The sequence below is a fragment of the Chelon labrosus genome (assembly GCF_963514085.1).
Source record: "Chelon labrosus genome assembly, chromosome: 2".
Lineage (NCBI taxonomy): Eukaryota > Metazoa > Chordata > Actinopteri > Mugiliformes > Mugilidae > Chelon > Chelon labrosus.
Window position 1 is genome coordinate 30,577,903 of NC_140338.1, and position 18,044 is coordinate 30,595,946.

Consider the following 18,044-nt stretch of genomic DNA (forward strand, 5'->3'; position numbering starts at 1 on the left):
ATCATCCATCATACAGCAGACTTTGCTTGCATGCAGTTTAACAGAGTCCCAGTGAAGAACAAAAGTGATGGAACACCCAATCATATCCGTCAGCAAGCAAGCTGGAATATCACATTTATCATGGTTACTTTAAACTGACCAGATGTGGATACAGTCTCTCAATACCAGTGGTGGATCGTCAGGGCCAGCGAAGCCTTCTCTGCTGACCTAAACTTTATCAAAATCACTGACTTACATTTTAATATTTTCCCATTTATCTTATTAAATTATTCCCAATAGCCTAATCTTTTCATTTTATGGCTTGTCTCTCTCTCAGCTGCAGTGTTTCTGGCCGTGTAACTTTGCATTAGAGCTTTTATCCAATCATACGTATTTCAGCCATCACGTATTGCCGGAATCGAAGAAATCTGCCTGGGCCTTCACAATTACAACTGCAGACAGCTGAAGGATGGCTGAAGCTTGTAATACATTGTAATGACGCTGTTCCTTTAACCAATCACATTTCAAGTTTGTATTCTTAGGTCTTCTCTGTGGCCCACGTTAGCGTCAGCATTTTCATGTCCTCTCATTGGAGGGTCAGAGAGCCGCTCCGTTTAAGGCAAGCTAGCGGTTCATGTTCATCTGTTGCGAGTTGCACAAGCAAATTGTCCCTGTTACCGTTTTGATAGCTATTTGTTGACCCTACGATGGCGGAAGGAGGAAAAGCTCCTCCAGATGTTCTTAGAAAGGCATTTCCAGGGCGGACTTTCCAGGAAAAACTGGATATTGTGAGGAAAGGCTGCCCAATCCCAGAGCTAGCTAGCCTGACCCAGCCAGGGAAACACTCAACTATGAGTGCTACCCTTGGTTGACAGGCTCTGAGGAGAACTTTAAATTGTTTAGTTCTGGTGAGTAAAATTAACTTTGTTTATGTTTATGTTTATTTTTGACATTTTACTGGGTCGACATTGCTGCTTCTGCTGGATTTGACATATGTGGTGCTGGTGCACAGCTGCTGCAGCACAGCTGCAGCACAGCTGGGGCTGCAGTGAGTGCGAGGAGACTTTTTGAATTGTTCTGAGTTTCTTTCTTTAGTGATGGCATTCTCGCTATATGAGATACCTGTCTACGAAGCAACGTCCTGTTTCATTGCGTATCCGTATGATGTTGATGATTTCTATAGCAGCATAACGATCGAACACATCGTATTAAGCTGTGGTTTGAATGAGGTTGGAGGGCACTGAAGGCCTAGGTGGAAAAAGTACAGCCCACCACTGCTCAATACCAACTTCATTCACACCTTTCAAGATATGAGTTAAAGTCTTGGCCCACTCTTGGCTCGTTACCTGGATACCAAGATATCTGCTGTCCACACCAGAAGCTCCGAAACATTGGCTGTTGACCCCAGAAGCTAAGTCATTAGATGACAGCAGGTGGGTTCCCAGACAGTTAAAAAGCACTTAAATACACAGCAAACTGATGCTCTTCTCACTTCCAAAGGCTGCAGTCTACAGTGAAACTACCATTCCCTCAGCATTCAATATTCATAATCAAAATTACACAGACGGTTTTATTTTCTTTTTGGTTTAGTTTGCATGGAAAAATATGGAATGAGTGGCACAATCATCAAAGAGGCTGGGTAGCTAATACGGTCCAACTGTATCCCACAGAGTCAAAAGAGATCCACCTGGTGTGACATTTGCAGCCAGGCAGCGAGGGGGAGAGCGCGAAATGAGACACACCAATAGTCACTTCATCTGTGTCATATCTCTCTCATTCACTTCTCTTTGGCCCATCTGTTCCGTGTACGAATGGAAAATAAGTTGCTTCAGTGCTTCTGGATGGTAAAATAAATGCCTTGTCACGAGCCCTCTTGTGGCCGACTTTCTAAAATAACACTGTCCTCTCCTTTTCACCCATCATCCCTCACTGTGGGGTGACATTTGAATTGGAGGTGGCAAGATGCTCCTCCCTTTTTTAGTATTTGAGTCATCCTTTTGTTGTGGATAACCTAACGGAGTCAATTTCACTGAGCTCTTTTGAATCCAAACTCAGAGCACTTGAGGCCAACTCCACAATATGCACTTGTTTTATTTTTATTCTGGTTGTAAATGTTCATCTTTTTTCTTTTATTTATATTTTGTCCAAGTCTTAACTGTGTCGTTTTGTTACTGTGTTTTGTATTTGCTGCTGTCGATCTTGGCCAGGACACTGAAAAAGCTGTTCTTAAACTCAGTGGGAGCTTCCTGCTTAAATAAAGGTTAAAAAAAAAAAAAACTTGCATCCTCATTTGAGGCAGGTAAGTGTGTAACTTTATGCTCAGGAAAAGCAGGACAAGTTTTTACTGCAAATGTTGAGTGATTCCATTAATACTGTGTACAGTCTACATATTAAACGACTGCAAATTGTACACATGATGGTACAGAAATAGGAAAACAGAGTATATACTGATGTTCTGGAAGCAACCAGTTAAAGGTTTGACTGAGGTATAGTTCTTGCAACCAGTTTTCAAAGACCTATTGTCAAAGTCCCTCCAGAAGGCTCTAAGGACACACTAACAATGGGCTGAATCAAGCAAAGCAGCGTGAATCACCGTCACCTAATTCTGTCACCGTTATTACTCTGTAGCCCTTCAGCTTCTAATCATATTTTATCATATTAATCTACTCAACTCATATCCTATTGTAACAGAAAAATGCACTCACGCACTCATCGCACTTGCCTCCAAGGAAGAAGAACACCCACAGGTGTTGGTAATGTATTGCGGAATGTAACTTAGTTGACTAACAGCAGCTAGCTCACTTTATTCTCCCAAATATAAACACAGGTACAAATGCAAACAGTGCATCATTTTTAGTGAACATCCTTGTCTTGGCCGACAGCTTCAGAAGTAGAATGCAGTGGTTACTAAGGTGAGGTGAGACTTTGACGAGAACAAAATCAAGCTATCATTTACCCAGGCATAAGGTGTTAGGCTAGGCAAGGTTACTATTTTTAGCATATAAATCACCACCCTGATTCCTCTTGGCCTTTCACTAAGCTGCTGAGTGCTGAGAGGGAGGGCAGGTTGCCACCACAGCTCGCTGGGGGCTTTCCTTGCCGTGTGCTATCTGTTAACACATCTGTCTGCAAGCAAACCTAGAATTAACAGCTGACATTTTTGACCAATGTCAGCCGCCTTTATCACAGGTTTTAACGAATGACATATAACAGAGCTGCAACATGCTGTTCTAGTAGCTAGCTACATCTTGGGTTCTGTCGGCCCTTTGACGTTTAAGAATAGGCCTTAAACAATATGGAAAGTTCAGGAGCATGTTCGTCCCTCATACAAAGTAGCCCTACAAAGCCTGTTTGTTAAATATAAATTAAATATATTAACACATTGTTTTTTCTGCCATATGATTCAAAGGGAGTTTTTCCTTGCCACCGTCGCCTTCAGGCTTGCTCTGGGGATTTCAGGCTGGGTTTCAGACAGGATGTTGTAAAGCGTCTTGAGACAATTTGTATTGCAATATAAATAAAATTTAATTGAACTGAACTGAATTGATTTATTGTTTACCTTGTTTTAGATGTATCCGGTTCATTTAACAAGTTATCTCTGTGAGTCATAGTGACAAAACACAGAAACCAAGGCGACTCATGTGGTGTCCCTCAGTGGTCTATTCTGGGCGCATATCAGTTCAGTTTTTACGTGGCATCCTTTAATGATACGAATACTGTATAATAACACACATGCTCACAATGAAGTGCGGCATTTCAAGGAAACATAAACGTCTGATCACATGGTGTCAGTTAAGAGTCACTTAAAAAAGTCTATATCGGCACACACTTGGAAAATGTGCAAACTGTTCTGTTTCCAAGTAATAATAAATATTAATAAAATGTATTTAAACTCATTGCACATAGTCTTATTTTGTTTTACAAATTATCTCAGGGTAAGTCACATTTGATATAACTTGAACTAGCTAAGCTCTCTACCGCTACAACAATGGCTTTTAGGTCAATCTGTGTAAAAGCCTCGTTGCAGCTGGATCAGCGCTGACGTCTTTCTCTCAACAAGAATTGCCACTTACCTACAAATCATTCAGCAGATTTCACATTACTAACATTACTAACATGCAATAAAGCCCACATGCTGATGAACACACTCAATACGTGGCCTCCACCTCTTTATAATAGCTGCCTAAACCCTTGCTGTGACAAGTGGGTCCTCATGAGTCCTTGCTCAGCTATGACAGTCACCTTTGAGCAAGGTCGTTGGCAATCATCGCTTGTTACAGGGAATATTATTCACACGAGAGGAATAAAAAGCTCAACAACAACTGGAGGTCTCTTAGACTAGACAATTCAAAAAGACTCACATTATAATTTAGGGGATCAAACTCAACCGAGGTGAAAAAGGTGACAAAGAGGAAAACTTCACAGGGAGGTAAATCTATTTAAATATCAGTTTAAAATATGCATTCAGACATTCTTGAGAATGCTAAAAATATATCCAAACTTGTATTCCAGTGCACTGCATCCAAAATGCAATAAAGTTCATCAACCAAAACAAAAACTCAGTATGCAACAGCTGACATAAGGCATTTGCTCTTTACAACCATTCCATCTTGTGTTTGGTTAATTAAAAGCCAGTTCATTAGATATGACGTTTATAAATTGACTTGGCATCCAAAACGTAATTTAATTTCCAGGGAGCTTGGCATTTGCACCCTTGTCACATGATCTAATTACACTACTGTCACAAGTATTCCATTGAACTACATGGTAAGTAACGTAGGTCTATTTTATGTAAATGTCCACACAACAGTGTACACATTTAGGTAATACAGACCTCATGAACAAGTCCAAAACAAATCCAGAAGCAAAAATGTGTAACTGAGTGCTGGTTAAGACATAGTTTGGCTTACCAATTACATCTTAGCGTAAAGAAAATGTTAACATCGGCTATTTTTGGTATTAAGATGTCAATTTAGCTGAGGAGCACAAATTGTGTTGTTATTTTTCTGCAAAAATCTAATAGTAACATCAAATGCAGTTAAACAAAGATGCCTAATGCCAGTATCTATACTGACATTAAACACAATTAGTCTTTCATAAGTAGAAAGACAAGAACAAATTGGAATAAAAGACCACTGATTACTGTCAGACTATATGGAAATAACAACAGCACATAATGTTGTAAGCAAATTGTGAGGTCTAGGGTTTCACTGAAATGGTTACACATTTGCATGATTATTCATTCATCTAAATAGTTTATACAATACAGGTGGTCCCTACAGAAAAAACACAGTAGACTCGATGCAGTTTACAGCTCAGAGGGCTTAGAGGCCTTTAAACAGACACTCCTGCTTGCCTTTTCACAGCTGGAGAAAACCGGGGACCCGTTTGATACTGCACTCACACACTGCCGCTGCAGAGATGCGTTCGTTTGCAGATGCTGGCTCATTAGTATAGCCATGCACACATGTTGTGCGTGACATCCACAAGGTCAAAAGAGGACAAGAGGGGCTGTCACAGCTGTCACATCGCCTTGAAGATGACTGCACTGTTTACTGCCTTGTAAACCAACCTTTTCTCCAGCATGGTAACAGGTGGAACAAAGGGGAACATTTTAAAGAAGGAGACCTGCAGGTTCATTTTGGTCATTTCACAAATGCCAAAAGCCAGAATAAATTGGCTTATCAGATGCAGGCCATCTGTCAGGTACTTAATAATTAAAAGAACTTCTCAAGATGTATTCCAAAAAGTTACCTAATAGCCAGAGTCTTGGCAGGGTCTTTTTTCACTGTAATGAGCCAGCTGACGGGGCAGTAGTTTGGCGGTTCAACTGTTTCTGTGGTCTTTGCTCTGTGGTTTGGATTACAGAAAACTCAATAACAGTTAGCTCTTCAATGCAATCACTTTAGTCTGTGCAGCTGTGTGTGAGTTAGAGGGTTTAAATATGGACTGGAGGAAAAGATACGTTGCCGTCCTTACACTTCTCTAAGCAGCTGAACAGCATCGGGAAGCCTGGGAATTCAGCAAATATAGAGCACTAAATCAAAGATATTGAGTGTGCAAAGAGCCTCACAAGAAGATAAATAAAGAAGAAAGGATTCTCTCATTAATATTAAATGCAGACACAAAGCAAATGCTCTAACAGTGGGGTCTACAAAGATCAGCCACAACATTAAAACCAATGGCAGGTCAACAGAATAACTCATATTGTAGCAATGCAATGTTCTGCTGAGAGACCTTTGGACCTGGCACTCATGTGGACGTGACCTGGACATGTTGTTGCTTATCAGGTACCCCCACCTGGACACTGTGACACTCCCCAACACTATGACATATAAATGCAATTGGTAGTAAACAGGCTAAATTATTCTATCAAAGAATCACGGAGATGGATTGGTTTTGTAGAGTGCTGGCAAGCACGGGTGAGCTCAATTCCCATTCTGCAGGAACTGTGACAACAGCCATCTCCAGCTCAAAAAAACATGAAAATAGCCCAAGGTGTTGTCCCGGTCACCAAACTCCCCAGATCTCAAACTGATTGAGTGTCTGCAGGAACTAGTCTGATCCACTAAGGCAGCAGTCCTCAGCCCGTAGGTCCCAAAGGCTCTCACTACCAACCTCCTGGTGCTAGACACCACAGGACACCCTCAGAAGGCCTGTGGGGGCTCCCTGATGATTGAGAACTGTTTTGGAGGCACAAGAGAGACCAATAAAATAATAGGTCGGTGGTTTTAGACTTGTGGCAAATCGGTGTGCAATAAGTGTAATATACAGTGTAATATAAAATTGTGTAGAAGATTCTCACCAGTTATTTCTATAAAGAAAGGATCTACTATTTCTTACAGGAAATACTCATGTGGACAAGGACAGAAATGCTAGAAAGGCCCAATTTTAAATGCATTTTAGGAGCAATGCTGAAATCAGTAATCAACAAAGAGCATAATGATGATGGCTAGTGAGTCACTGTATCTACAGATCATGCTGTCATGCAATGAATAGAGCCAAGGCTTGATTATGTTATTATTCCCTGGATAATAATAGTCTTGATTCAGTATTTTGTTACCAACCATTTCATACAGTAATCAATTGGATCACTAATCCAGTAATTATTAGTGTGGTCTGAGGTCAGCCTTAGACAATTTACTTTATGAAGGATTGCCTTTTCAACTCGTATTAAACATACACTCAATTGGAATCTACTACAGCACTGCAAGGCATCACTTTCCAGTAAATAATTATTCCCTTTTCCAGATGTCCCTGTATTCACTTTTCTGCAGAACGCACAAGTATGGACAGTCTGTTGAGTCTCTTTAAGTGCAGGAAGAGAGAGAGCGAGGCAGGCCAGCATATCTGAAACTTGCATCATTCTATTTCTAGTGCTGAGCTTCAGACCTACTGCTGGTTCAGCTTTAGGCCTCACTCTTCCATACGAGGTCAAGTTTAGACTTCAGACCCTCACTGGCTTCTATTTTAGTTTCATGTGCACTGACATGCAAGACAACTACAGCATGCTTGCCTCTTTGACTTAGATACACTATTCCTTTACATTAGAACACCCTAAAGCACACTTCCATAACACATTTAGATGACACAAAATCAGTTGCTGCTTAAAAAGTATAGGGACTCATGGTATGGAACCAATAGTATTTCTTAGGTAATATGAATGCAATCGGTAGTTAATAGGCTAAATTATTATATCAAATAATCACGGAGATGGATTGGTTTTGTAGAGTGTTGGCAGGCACTGGTGAGCTCAAACTCCCATTCTGCAGGAACTGTGACACTGATCTGATTCGGGTCACCGGCTGTTCCAACTCTCCCATGCGCTGGTCATTAGTAATACTTAGCGTAGCTGGAGCAAGTCTGGCTATCAGATACTTACTGAAAACAAACCTCGGGGGAACGGATGGAATCCATTTGTGTTCTTTGGATACAAAATTGTGTGTGGCAACAATTTATTGCAAATGTGTGTGTGTTTCAATGAGTTTCTGTGGCTGGGTGTATTGTTGAGATGGTGAAAGTGGTGTGTGTTTGAGGTCAAAGAGACTCTGGAACTCTGACTTGCTGTGTTTCCTAACATACTGAATGAACGGGGACCACTGAGCGATTCAGTAAGAAGCCTAGTGCATCATGAGGCCCTCAAATATAGTCAAGTTAAGCATATGCAATGTGGAGATTTCCTCATTAAGTTCACTTAAGTCAGGCCAGTGACCTTGTGACTTGACTTGGGTGTTGTTGCTTTTAGTTATTCATTGCATGTTTACAGTGAGTGCAGAGAAAGAGGTCTTCAGAAAACATCAGGGGAGGGAGAACAATGCTGATCTGCGCGTGGCTCGGTCGTTCAAATTACATAAAACATTACAAGAGTTTGACATTAAACTGTCAAACTCGGCACGGTGTGTCAGCTTCAATGAAATGTCCTCCGAACAGCCTTGTGTGCAGTGATCAAACTAATACTCAACTGGACGCGAACCCACTGGGAGCGCAAGCTGGGGATGCATTGCATTTCAGCCGAGAGATTGCGCTTCTGGCCCTTCTGTGGTCGACGTCTCCTGAATGTCAAACGGCAACTCTACAAACATTGCCATCGATTTGGAGTTGTCTGTAGCTGGCAAATGATCTTGCCACAAAACCTTTTTAAAAGGGCTCTCAGGCACGAACCCAGATGATTGTAACCGTACACGTCTATTGACTGCAAGAGTTTACATGGTCCGAATGTCACAGTCCATTTTAATTCCTTTGCCAAATGCTTCACTATCACTGTATAAAATATGGATGAAGACACATGAGAGTAGCAACATCTGGCAAGGATTGCCAGCTAGGCTCAGTGATTTGGTCTTTGAGTTGCAGCACAGGCAGCTATGTTTTTAATATGTTCTCAACCATGCCGCAGGCTACGTATTATCGTTCAGAAAAAAAATACATCCACTGCAGGATGAAAATGTTAAGATAAAGGTTTAAGGATCACACATAATCTCTTTCATATTCTCTTTCACTTCATTTCATGCAGTGGTCCGCTCTAACAGCTGTATAACCTTTTAAACTGCTTGGCATGAAGGAATACTTTATGTTTAAACTGGGAGTTGAGGGTCGACTGTGAGCTTAAGAGAGGAGGCAAAGGCTAAACATACTGTATGCTCTTCATGAATAACTGGAAGCTAGTGCCATTTTATAAGCTTCAAGTTAAAATAACGAGTTTGTATTTGGTTCTAAATGTTGCATTTATACCAGCTTTGTATTCTTTCAGCACAAGAACCAAAAAACAACAGAGGCATCACACTTGCGTACAGTAAATTAGACCAGATATGCCACAAATCTTTCTTACAGATACACCCTTCAAATCTCAAGGATTAAGAATGCATCTACTGTCAGTGGGGGGGGGGGAAACTGAAAGGACTTTAAGAATAGTGTCAAACAAAATCAGACTTCACAAAGCTTTCACAAGTCTTACACAAGTTTTGTGTCTGTTTTAGTGTGTGTCTCCGTATGTGTAAAACACTGTGTAGGTGTAGATTAGAAATAGACTCTGCGTTCACTGTCAAGCACCCCCATTTGAAATAGCTCTCCGTGAGCTGCCTCAGTGTTGAAAGGTCAAGCTAGAGACAACAAAGGAGAATTTCTGAGTGAAACTTAGTTGGAGGTTTATGCTGCAGCAACAGCACTTTAATATCTCTCCAACAAGAAATGCTTCAACAGGAAGTGATACAGCAGTTCTCGGTGCATGCACCCAGTCTCTATCCTCTAGTAGCAACACACACAAACTAGAATGCATGTAAGCCCTTACACCCTTCTGTAACCCTTTCCCCCAGCAAATGCTTGATCAAACCTCTTTTTAGACAGGCATGTCACAGACCATTAGTAAGACAGACTCAAGATCTGTTCATTAGGATCCCAGAGTGTATAAATACCATCAGCAGGCAGCCCAAGGGACTCTAAGCCATCACATCGACCATCGCTCAGCGCTGATCATACTGGAAGCAATGTCATATTTCTAAAGAAAACTGACAAAATATCATCTCTAGTTTCTGCTCCATTTACTGTGTCTTGTAAGCATTTATGTCACACGGTTTTTACGTGTTATTAACAAAATATTTCAAAATGAACTGACCACAGTTGTGGGATTTAGATTTGGATCGTGCCATAATCTGAAACTCTTTGAGAGCTGACTTTAAACCACCTACTTTTCAGAGATTAGACCACACAGTTGCAGTACAAGCTTTTGGATCAAGAGATGTTTGGCAATGTTCTCTTTTATTAAATAAGAGAAAAAACAGCTGGGGGAAAGGACATTTATTTTTAATCTATTGGTTACTTTTTAGGTGAGATTGACAGTCTGGTCTACCACTGACTGACACGCAATGGATCCAGGTAACGTGTCTCTCAAGCTCCTCTGCATACATGTCTAAAGTGCACCAAGAAATCTATTGACCCAACCAGCAGCTGCAGTTGCTATATGCTATATGTAAAACTTATCAACCTTCAAAACATCAAACAAGTTTTTAAAACTTAGCTTTTAGAGCTGCATTAGTTTTCAAGCTTTCAAAACATTCATGTCCTGCTCTAATACATAATACATATCTAAAATTTGAATACATCAATACTTCATCATTAAAGAATGTAAACTGATAACAAATAAACATATATTTAATCTTAAAAGAACACAAAAGAAAACATTTTCAGGTCCCTTAAGTGAATATATCCTGATGATATAATAATTTAAAAAGACAAATTAACTGAGCAATATTAATGAGAGATATACCGAACAGTAAGTCACAACAGATGGTATTTTCTGTGGACATGGCACACCAAATTACGAATGTCATTTTACACTGACATGGGCGATAAATAAAGAACAACAAATGTTGTCTATGACTGCGGCCCTTTGTAACAGCAGAGCTATGTCACTGTCACTGTGCTGCTCCTCTCTTTCATACTAGTGAGTCAAGCCATTTACTGCACGCACTGATGAGAATGAAAGAGCCCTGAGGTTAGATGTCAGTGGTTAATATCTTTGAGTATTAAACGAGCATAGCTAATAATAATAATGTGAATTCCATCCTGCAAATTATAGGATTTAAATGTTTCTCTGACCAGCTAAACCTCACTGCATCAGGCAGTAGGCATGCATTATGTCTTCGCAGACGTATTCATCTAGGGAACTATTTACAGAACACCAACACAAAAACAAACACACCCAAGAGAGTCACATATTAACTATAACGCCAATTGTCTTCACTTTTAATTCCCACATTCCAAGATTTATGTGCAACATTAAAGTTGTGTTCTCTGAAATAACTACATACATGATAATATTGCGCAGATGCCCAAACCTCTAGGGAGGGACAGTTCCAGACCTGATGAGATGTGACTCTATAAACACATCCCAGACAGAATAATAACCAGTAATGCTCTTATTTAGTGTTTTTGTCTATCGCAGAGCATGGGAACTCAAAACAACATCTATTCTCATTTGCTCCCTACGTATACGGCAGAGCCCGTGTTCGGTTACAGAAGATTACATTTAAATAGCAATGTGTGCTACCTCACTCAAGTCCTCGCCGGGCTGTGTTTTGTGAAAAACATCTGGGATAGAGACGAATTTGACATGTTTTTAAACATAAAAATAATTCCCAAACGACAATCAAGCCTTTTCCTTGCAGCTGTTAAAGTGACATTTAGCCTAGAATAGTTACAGTTTGAAAGAATGTAACTTTTTTAGTGGTGACACCTCGGCAGACAGGAAGTACCTCGTGACGGCACCCACTTGGCTATAACAATCTAAATGATGCGTGTATTACATAAAAAAATCAAAAAAAAATCACCCTGTGTAGTTATCCCGAAAAGAAAAATTAGCAATAGAAATCGAAATCATCTTTTTACCAAGCTGTAAGGTTGGACATTTTAACACAGAAATCTGTGTAGTTGCTGCATGAGGTCTGATTCACACCACTCGGCTGGGCCTGACAAAACACTTACACCAGCAAGGGCTTAAATCTCTAATGTCAGAGCAGGCTGTAGACCTTGTTGATATGACAATATCTCCTCATTCTCAGTTGTAATGTTTCTAGAATATTTGTGGATATCAGGGTAAAATACGAGTACATGATGCTTTAGTTGGTCCTCTTCATTTTTATTTGGGGAAGATGGCGTTTTGGCTCTGAAAAAGAGTATTTGGTGCAATCAGCCTATCATCTAGTGTTTAAATTTTGAGAATGTCTTTGAGAATGCCTTTGTAAGCCCCCGTATTTGTTTGTATTAGCCTGCATCCCCTCAGGAGAATGAAATCCTTCAGGGCCAAAAATGAAAAAGTTTATGAGTCCCAGTCCAATCTGATAAACACACCATTTCAAGGCACGAGCAGCAAACATCCAGCTATGATGTACGGTAAACAATTTGAGGGAATGAACATCAGCAACTTCATTAAAATGTATTACCATTTTATTCTCAGGGCACACGGCACATTCTTGTAAAGCCTTTCCCCAGCCAATCCACATAATGTTGTTTCAGTCGTGTTTTCTTTTTTTTTTCTTGACCTTTTATTACGGCCTAAAGACATTTTTGTTAATAACAACATAAAGGCTGAGCCGAGACACAATCAGCCTCCAACAGATATAGCCCCGGTGCATCTATCAGCGGGATATTTCAAACAGCGGAGGATGCAGCATTGAATTACACCAAAACGGACCTTTAAATCAAATCCTGCAGTTGACTTGGCATTTATGTTGTGCCTCATTTTGTCCTGCCCGCCTTCTTTATCAGAGTATGACATCTCCTTTCCATTTCCCTCTCTTTTCACTTCCTTTCTATATCTAATTCTGGAAACTCGTGCTCCCTAGAGAGTAGGTTGTACGTCCAACACACAGAAGACCACAGTGCTCACCTAGCTATAAATTTAAAAATCATGTCTGCTCATTTCACCACCTGAGCCATTCCTTACCCTGACCCTAGTCTTTCATACATTTCTACATTTTAATTACTCTGGTGGCTTCCATTTTTTAATTTTTCACCGTCTCTCTTGATTTCTCCACTACCGTAATCTATATGCAACTGCATATAAGCTTTTCATATTGCAAACAGAGATCAACATGACTGCAGAACTCCCAGACACCTCAGGGGCGGGGGAGGAGAGGCAGTCACGTACAACAATGAATACAGCTTGGTGAAAGATTGCCAAACTTCATTAGACACACCATATGAGTAAAGAACATTCTCTTTTTCCCTATGGAAGGACTTGAGTTAGCTGTTATGTACAGTATCTCCTCGCATGTGCCCACTCCAATAGCCAGCCAAAGAGATAATCCTGTCTGGCTCACAGTGTGATTTTACATGCACATTTCATGTGTTTTCAGGCAGGTTCGTGCCCACAATCGTGCTGCAACGGTGAAGCCTCCGAGGGCACTGCAGGGCATGCCAGCACTCACACGCCGAAATAAAGTCAATGCACTAAGCGCAAATATGCAGCATCAAGTTTCTTTGTGATTATGTTTCCTTGGAAGCAGCCTTTGTGCCAGGGCTTGCACAGGGGCGTGTGCTAAAAGCATGTGCTAGGGTTTAATTCAATAAGGAGTGAGAGGCTGCCACTGATACAGGGGCTGTTACATCACACAGTCGAGTGACTATCAAGGTAAGCAGAAAAAAATAAATGTCTCCACTCCAGATTCAGTTATTTTCCAGACAGTATCAAGGAAGCAAGGTCATGTGCTTATTTAGCAACAAGTAGGTTTCTAAGTCCAGCAGAACTTCATTTTTTAAGTTTAAAAAAAGTTTAAACACTTTTTAACTTATATCTAAATTACTTATACTGGTACTGCTGTAGGATTAAATAGCTAATTAAAGCAGTTTGCCAATCCCCACTTAATTGACGAATTAAAAGATGGTAATTTTCTCAAGGGCACCTAAGCAGCGTTAATGACCAAGGGCAAGTATTGCTTTCGCATACAGGCCCACTGGTCAGGGTATTCCATCACTGAGCGCCTTTCCGTCACTCAGAAGAATTAAGGATTGACTTCTCTGCACCAGTGGCTAGGTGGTTATTGGCTGCTTCTTGGTCAGATCAGGCCTGTCAAAAAAAAGATATGGCCAGGACCCTTGCGGAAAGGAAATAGACTGAAAACCAAGCGGAGCGGCTCCATTGCCTGTGACAACCCAAGATGTCTGTGGCACAGATGATGTAATTAAGCTCCACTCCAGTTTAATCTTGTTTTCAATTCCCAAGCAGAGTCCTAGTAACGAGACCATGTGTGACTCACGCCTTGTAACCAGAACACCTTTTTTTTCACGGACCTGCTGGAGTCTGCCAGAATCATCTTCTCCTGTGTGAGTTGCACTTTTAAATATTAGATCACTCTTCATCATCATCATCATCATCATTATCATTCAACAGCATTAGGTTATGGTCTTGGTTATGACTACTGCATACCAAAAAGGCATCAAAGACATTTTGGAGTACACTGACTGCAATTCCCAGTATTATTTCCCTGCTGCATCACAACTACATTTCCACTGAGCTACAGCTGCAAACCATGATGCGACCCTACTTCACCTTTAGGACATAGTTTACATATTGGTATACGGTATACTTTTGAGCCGTATATCCACATAGGTGCACACGTAATTAAAACAGAACTGTAACTGAGATGAAGATCTGTATATATTTGAAGACAAATGTATACATGGATGGTCCAGTTTTCCTTGCCACTGTACATAGCCCTTCAGAATGGCACCAAAGTATTTTCTATGTGTGTTTGAGCTCTGTCTGGCGGCCACATCACCCTCAGGTCAGTTCTGTTTGTTTCCAAGCAAATGAGACAGAAAGGCCACTGTGCTGCTGCTTAACTCTGTTACTCTGTCACAGCTATCTGTGCACTGAACAGCCCCAAGGGGCTATGGGGTGATTGTCTGAGAGTATGTGTGTGTGCGTGTGTGTCTGTATTGCATGAGAGGGAGAGAGAGAGAGACAAAGAGAGACAAGGAGAGACGAAGAGAAAAGGGGGGAAATCAGTGCAGCTTATCCTGGGTCATATGTGTTGCACTGGTTAAGTGGACATCAATGATGCAGCAGCCACAGAGCCTCACAAATGCAGGCACATCAAACCTCTCAGTTTCATCTGCTGAGCCCCTGTAGTGAAACGAAGAGCTCCTGCATTATTGATGGACTTGTCCTGTAAAGCACCGAACTTACTCGAGTTGCTTGAAACCTTACACCCGGCAGCCGAACAAAAACATTCTGTTAGAATAAGTGTTTTAATCTGACGCGATACCTCCAAAGAATGTGCTTACAAATGATACTATTACATTCTTTGTATCTAAGTAATAGTTTAGAGGTCTGACCAGCAAGCCTGTGACCCGACAGACATCTGTTATAACCTCTATGAAACTGACTGATGAACTGAGTTTTGTTTCTCTGTGTCTCAAAGACAGCAGCCTCAAACTAAATCTCAGGCTGTGTTAACTGTGTAGTGCTAAAATGCTTGAGAGACATAACAGAGCAATTCTCACTTCTGAATATGCACCAACCTGCCGCATCCCTTGTCCTTAAGCACCCTGTTGAAGAATGTATTCAAGATTATCTTGTCCAGTCATACCAAGGCTAACTGCTCGCAATGAGTTTGCTATTGACAAGATCTTCCAATGCCGGGGTTATAAAACACACACATGAGTCACGGAATGCAGGTAGCCTAGATACTGCAGATATTCAGGATATTTGCTGGCCAAGGGAGTTATTGCCTTCCTGGATTGCACGCCCGGGAGGCAGCAAGCCATGTAATATGTGTGGTTGCCCATGGCAACAGTACTGCTACTGTAAGTGCACAGAAATGTATATTAAAAGGACGCATCAAATATTTTGACAGGGCATACTCATGCAATTTTAAAAGGACCGAGACTCAGTTTTAGAGCCCTGGCGGTCATGTAAGAATTATAGGCTAAGAAACAGGAATCTGCATGAACAAAAGCCTGAGAATAATTTACACCTTTCTGCTCTAAGTGAAGTCTTCTTGGTAGGACTGGATGTTCCTTAGGCACTATTAGAGGGTTAAATATACACCACGTTTTACAATATCCTTAACAGTAGAACTGATCATTAGCACTAAAGGAAAGGCCTTAATATGGTAAAACTAAAATGTTTAATAATTTTTACAATTATATACTTACACACTTCCATAAAGCAGATTTATTAATATATTAAAACTGTGTTACTTGGAATCTTTTCAATAATGTGAACAATAGCACAGAAGTTATACTGAAGGTAGAGGGACACCTACCAAACCAAAATAAACGATCAACTAATTATAGTCTGTTTACTGATGTAGAAACTGCAGTCAGCACTGTCTTGGAGGAGAGGGTGGACAAAGGTGGAGGAAGCTGTAACACTTCTTTTCCATTTGTCAGCCATGGCCACGGCAGCTGACTGGTAATGTCACACCCAAAGATTGAGATCGTCTCGCTAATTGAAAATTTGTTCTGGAAAACTATTTGCATGTTTAAAATATATTAGTAGTATTACGATTCTCTATCTTCATTTAAAAGATCCAGTATTGATTCATAAAATCCCTGGGACGATTTTTTTTAAAACATCCCGTTCCCTGCATCCTCTCGTTAGGAAACTTGACACAGACACATGACTGGCTTCGCATGAATAGTCTTGCAAGACCACGCAATGAGCTTAGTCCATGTGTGAGGGAGATCCAAAACGTGACTGAAGCTACAATTCATACAACATTGTCAAGCTTGAAGTTGATGTGTGGCAACATTTTGGATTTAACGACCGAAAGGAGCAGGACAAAAGCAAAGCCAAATGCAAGGTGTGCTAACTAGAAGTAAAATATTGTGGAAATACCACAAATCTGCAAAAGCAATGACAACATTAGTTTTGTGAAATTCTCTTTCAGGGTCTTACACAGAGCACGGCACAATGTAATGGTTATTAGGATATTCTATGAGATTCTGGAAGATTAATTAAGATGGGTTTTGGTACACTGTAAAACTGATTGAGTCAACGAAGACAAATGTCAAAGGTTAGCTGCCCTGCTAACAATGGCTATGAACCCCACGGCCTGCTTGAATGAAGAATCCCCAAGCTCAGGCTATTTTATGCAGTTATGGCTTCCGTGTCATCCGTGGAGTGCTCTATTTAAAGAGTCTGGGTTGATGATCTTGAATGACACACGACATATCTCCAGTTACAGAGGCCGGTCCCCGCTGCTTTAACACCCAGAGGCTATGAATGCCCAGAAGGCAAGCAGGTATGTAAATGGAGTTTTACACTTAGAAAGCAGGCAAGCAGTGGTTGATGTCACATGGCAGGCGCCAGAAGCCGATGAGGAGGCGAAGGGAAGACCTCATTCAAAGCGTTACACAAGAGCGATTATTTATCAAGCATCATCATCATTAATTATTTTCATGGTCCGATGAAAGACTGCTAAAGCTTGTTTTTTTTTAGTTCACTATCTTAATATGATGAAATTATCCAGCAGACTGTCTCTGGGTCAGTTCAGGCCATCACTGATGACAGTTATCTGATCAGCTTTTCTCTGAACTGTGCTGCTACATAAATTAGAATCATTAAAGTTACACTATGAACTCTGTAACACTTCAGAAATAAAGGTCACAGTTTTGTGTGAAGAAAAAATGTTAAATTTGATGGTGGAAGAAAGTCATTTTTTTCTTAAGGAGCTGGGGGCAGTGACTCAATCTTAGTGAAATATTTCAATCACTTTTATTAAAGGTGGCACCCAGTGACTCGACTAGAACATGGACATTGAATGAATTAAATTAGCCACCTGCTCTACTGTGATTCAATCATGAGTCTCACAAACAGAGTGAATGGGTAAAGCTCTCTTCTTAAGACCTGACCAAACAGAAACGATGAATTCTATTTTTTTCACGCATTTCATAATCAACATTATATTATCATTACAAACCATCTTCACATGCATAAACACTTTAATATGCACTTTGCAGTTTGCTGCTTGAAAAGTGATGCTTGTCAGGGCAGGAGGAGGTTTCGGTTTTCCTCTGCGCCTCTGTCTACAGACAGCTACTTCATAGCAGGAGAAGAAAATGTG

The 18,044-nt window shown here is 40.7% G+C and overlaps 1 protein-coding gene across 1 annotated transcript in view; it reads right to left on the minus strand.

Annotated features, from left to right (window-relative positions):
• Positions 1-18,044, minus strand: part of prkcaa (protein kinase C, alpha, a) — a 135,573-nt gene that overhangs the window by 73,275 nt on the left and 44,254 nt on the right. The gene's annotated exons all lie outside the window — the stretch shown is intronic.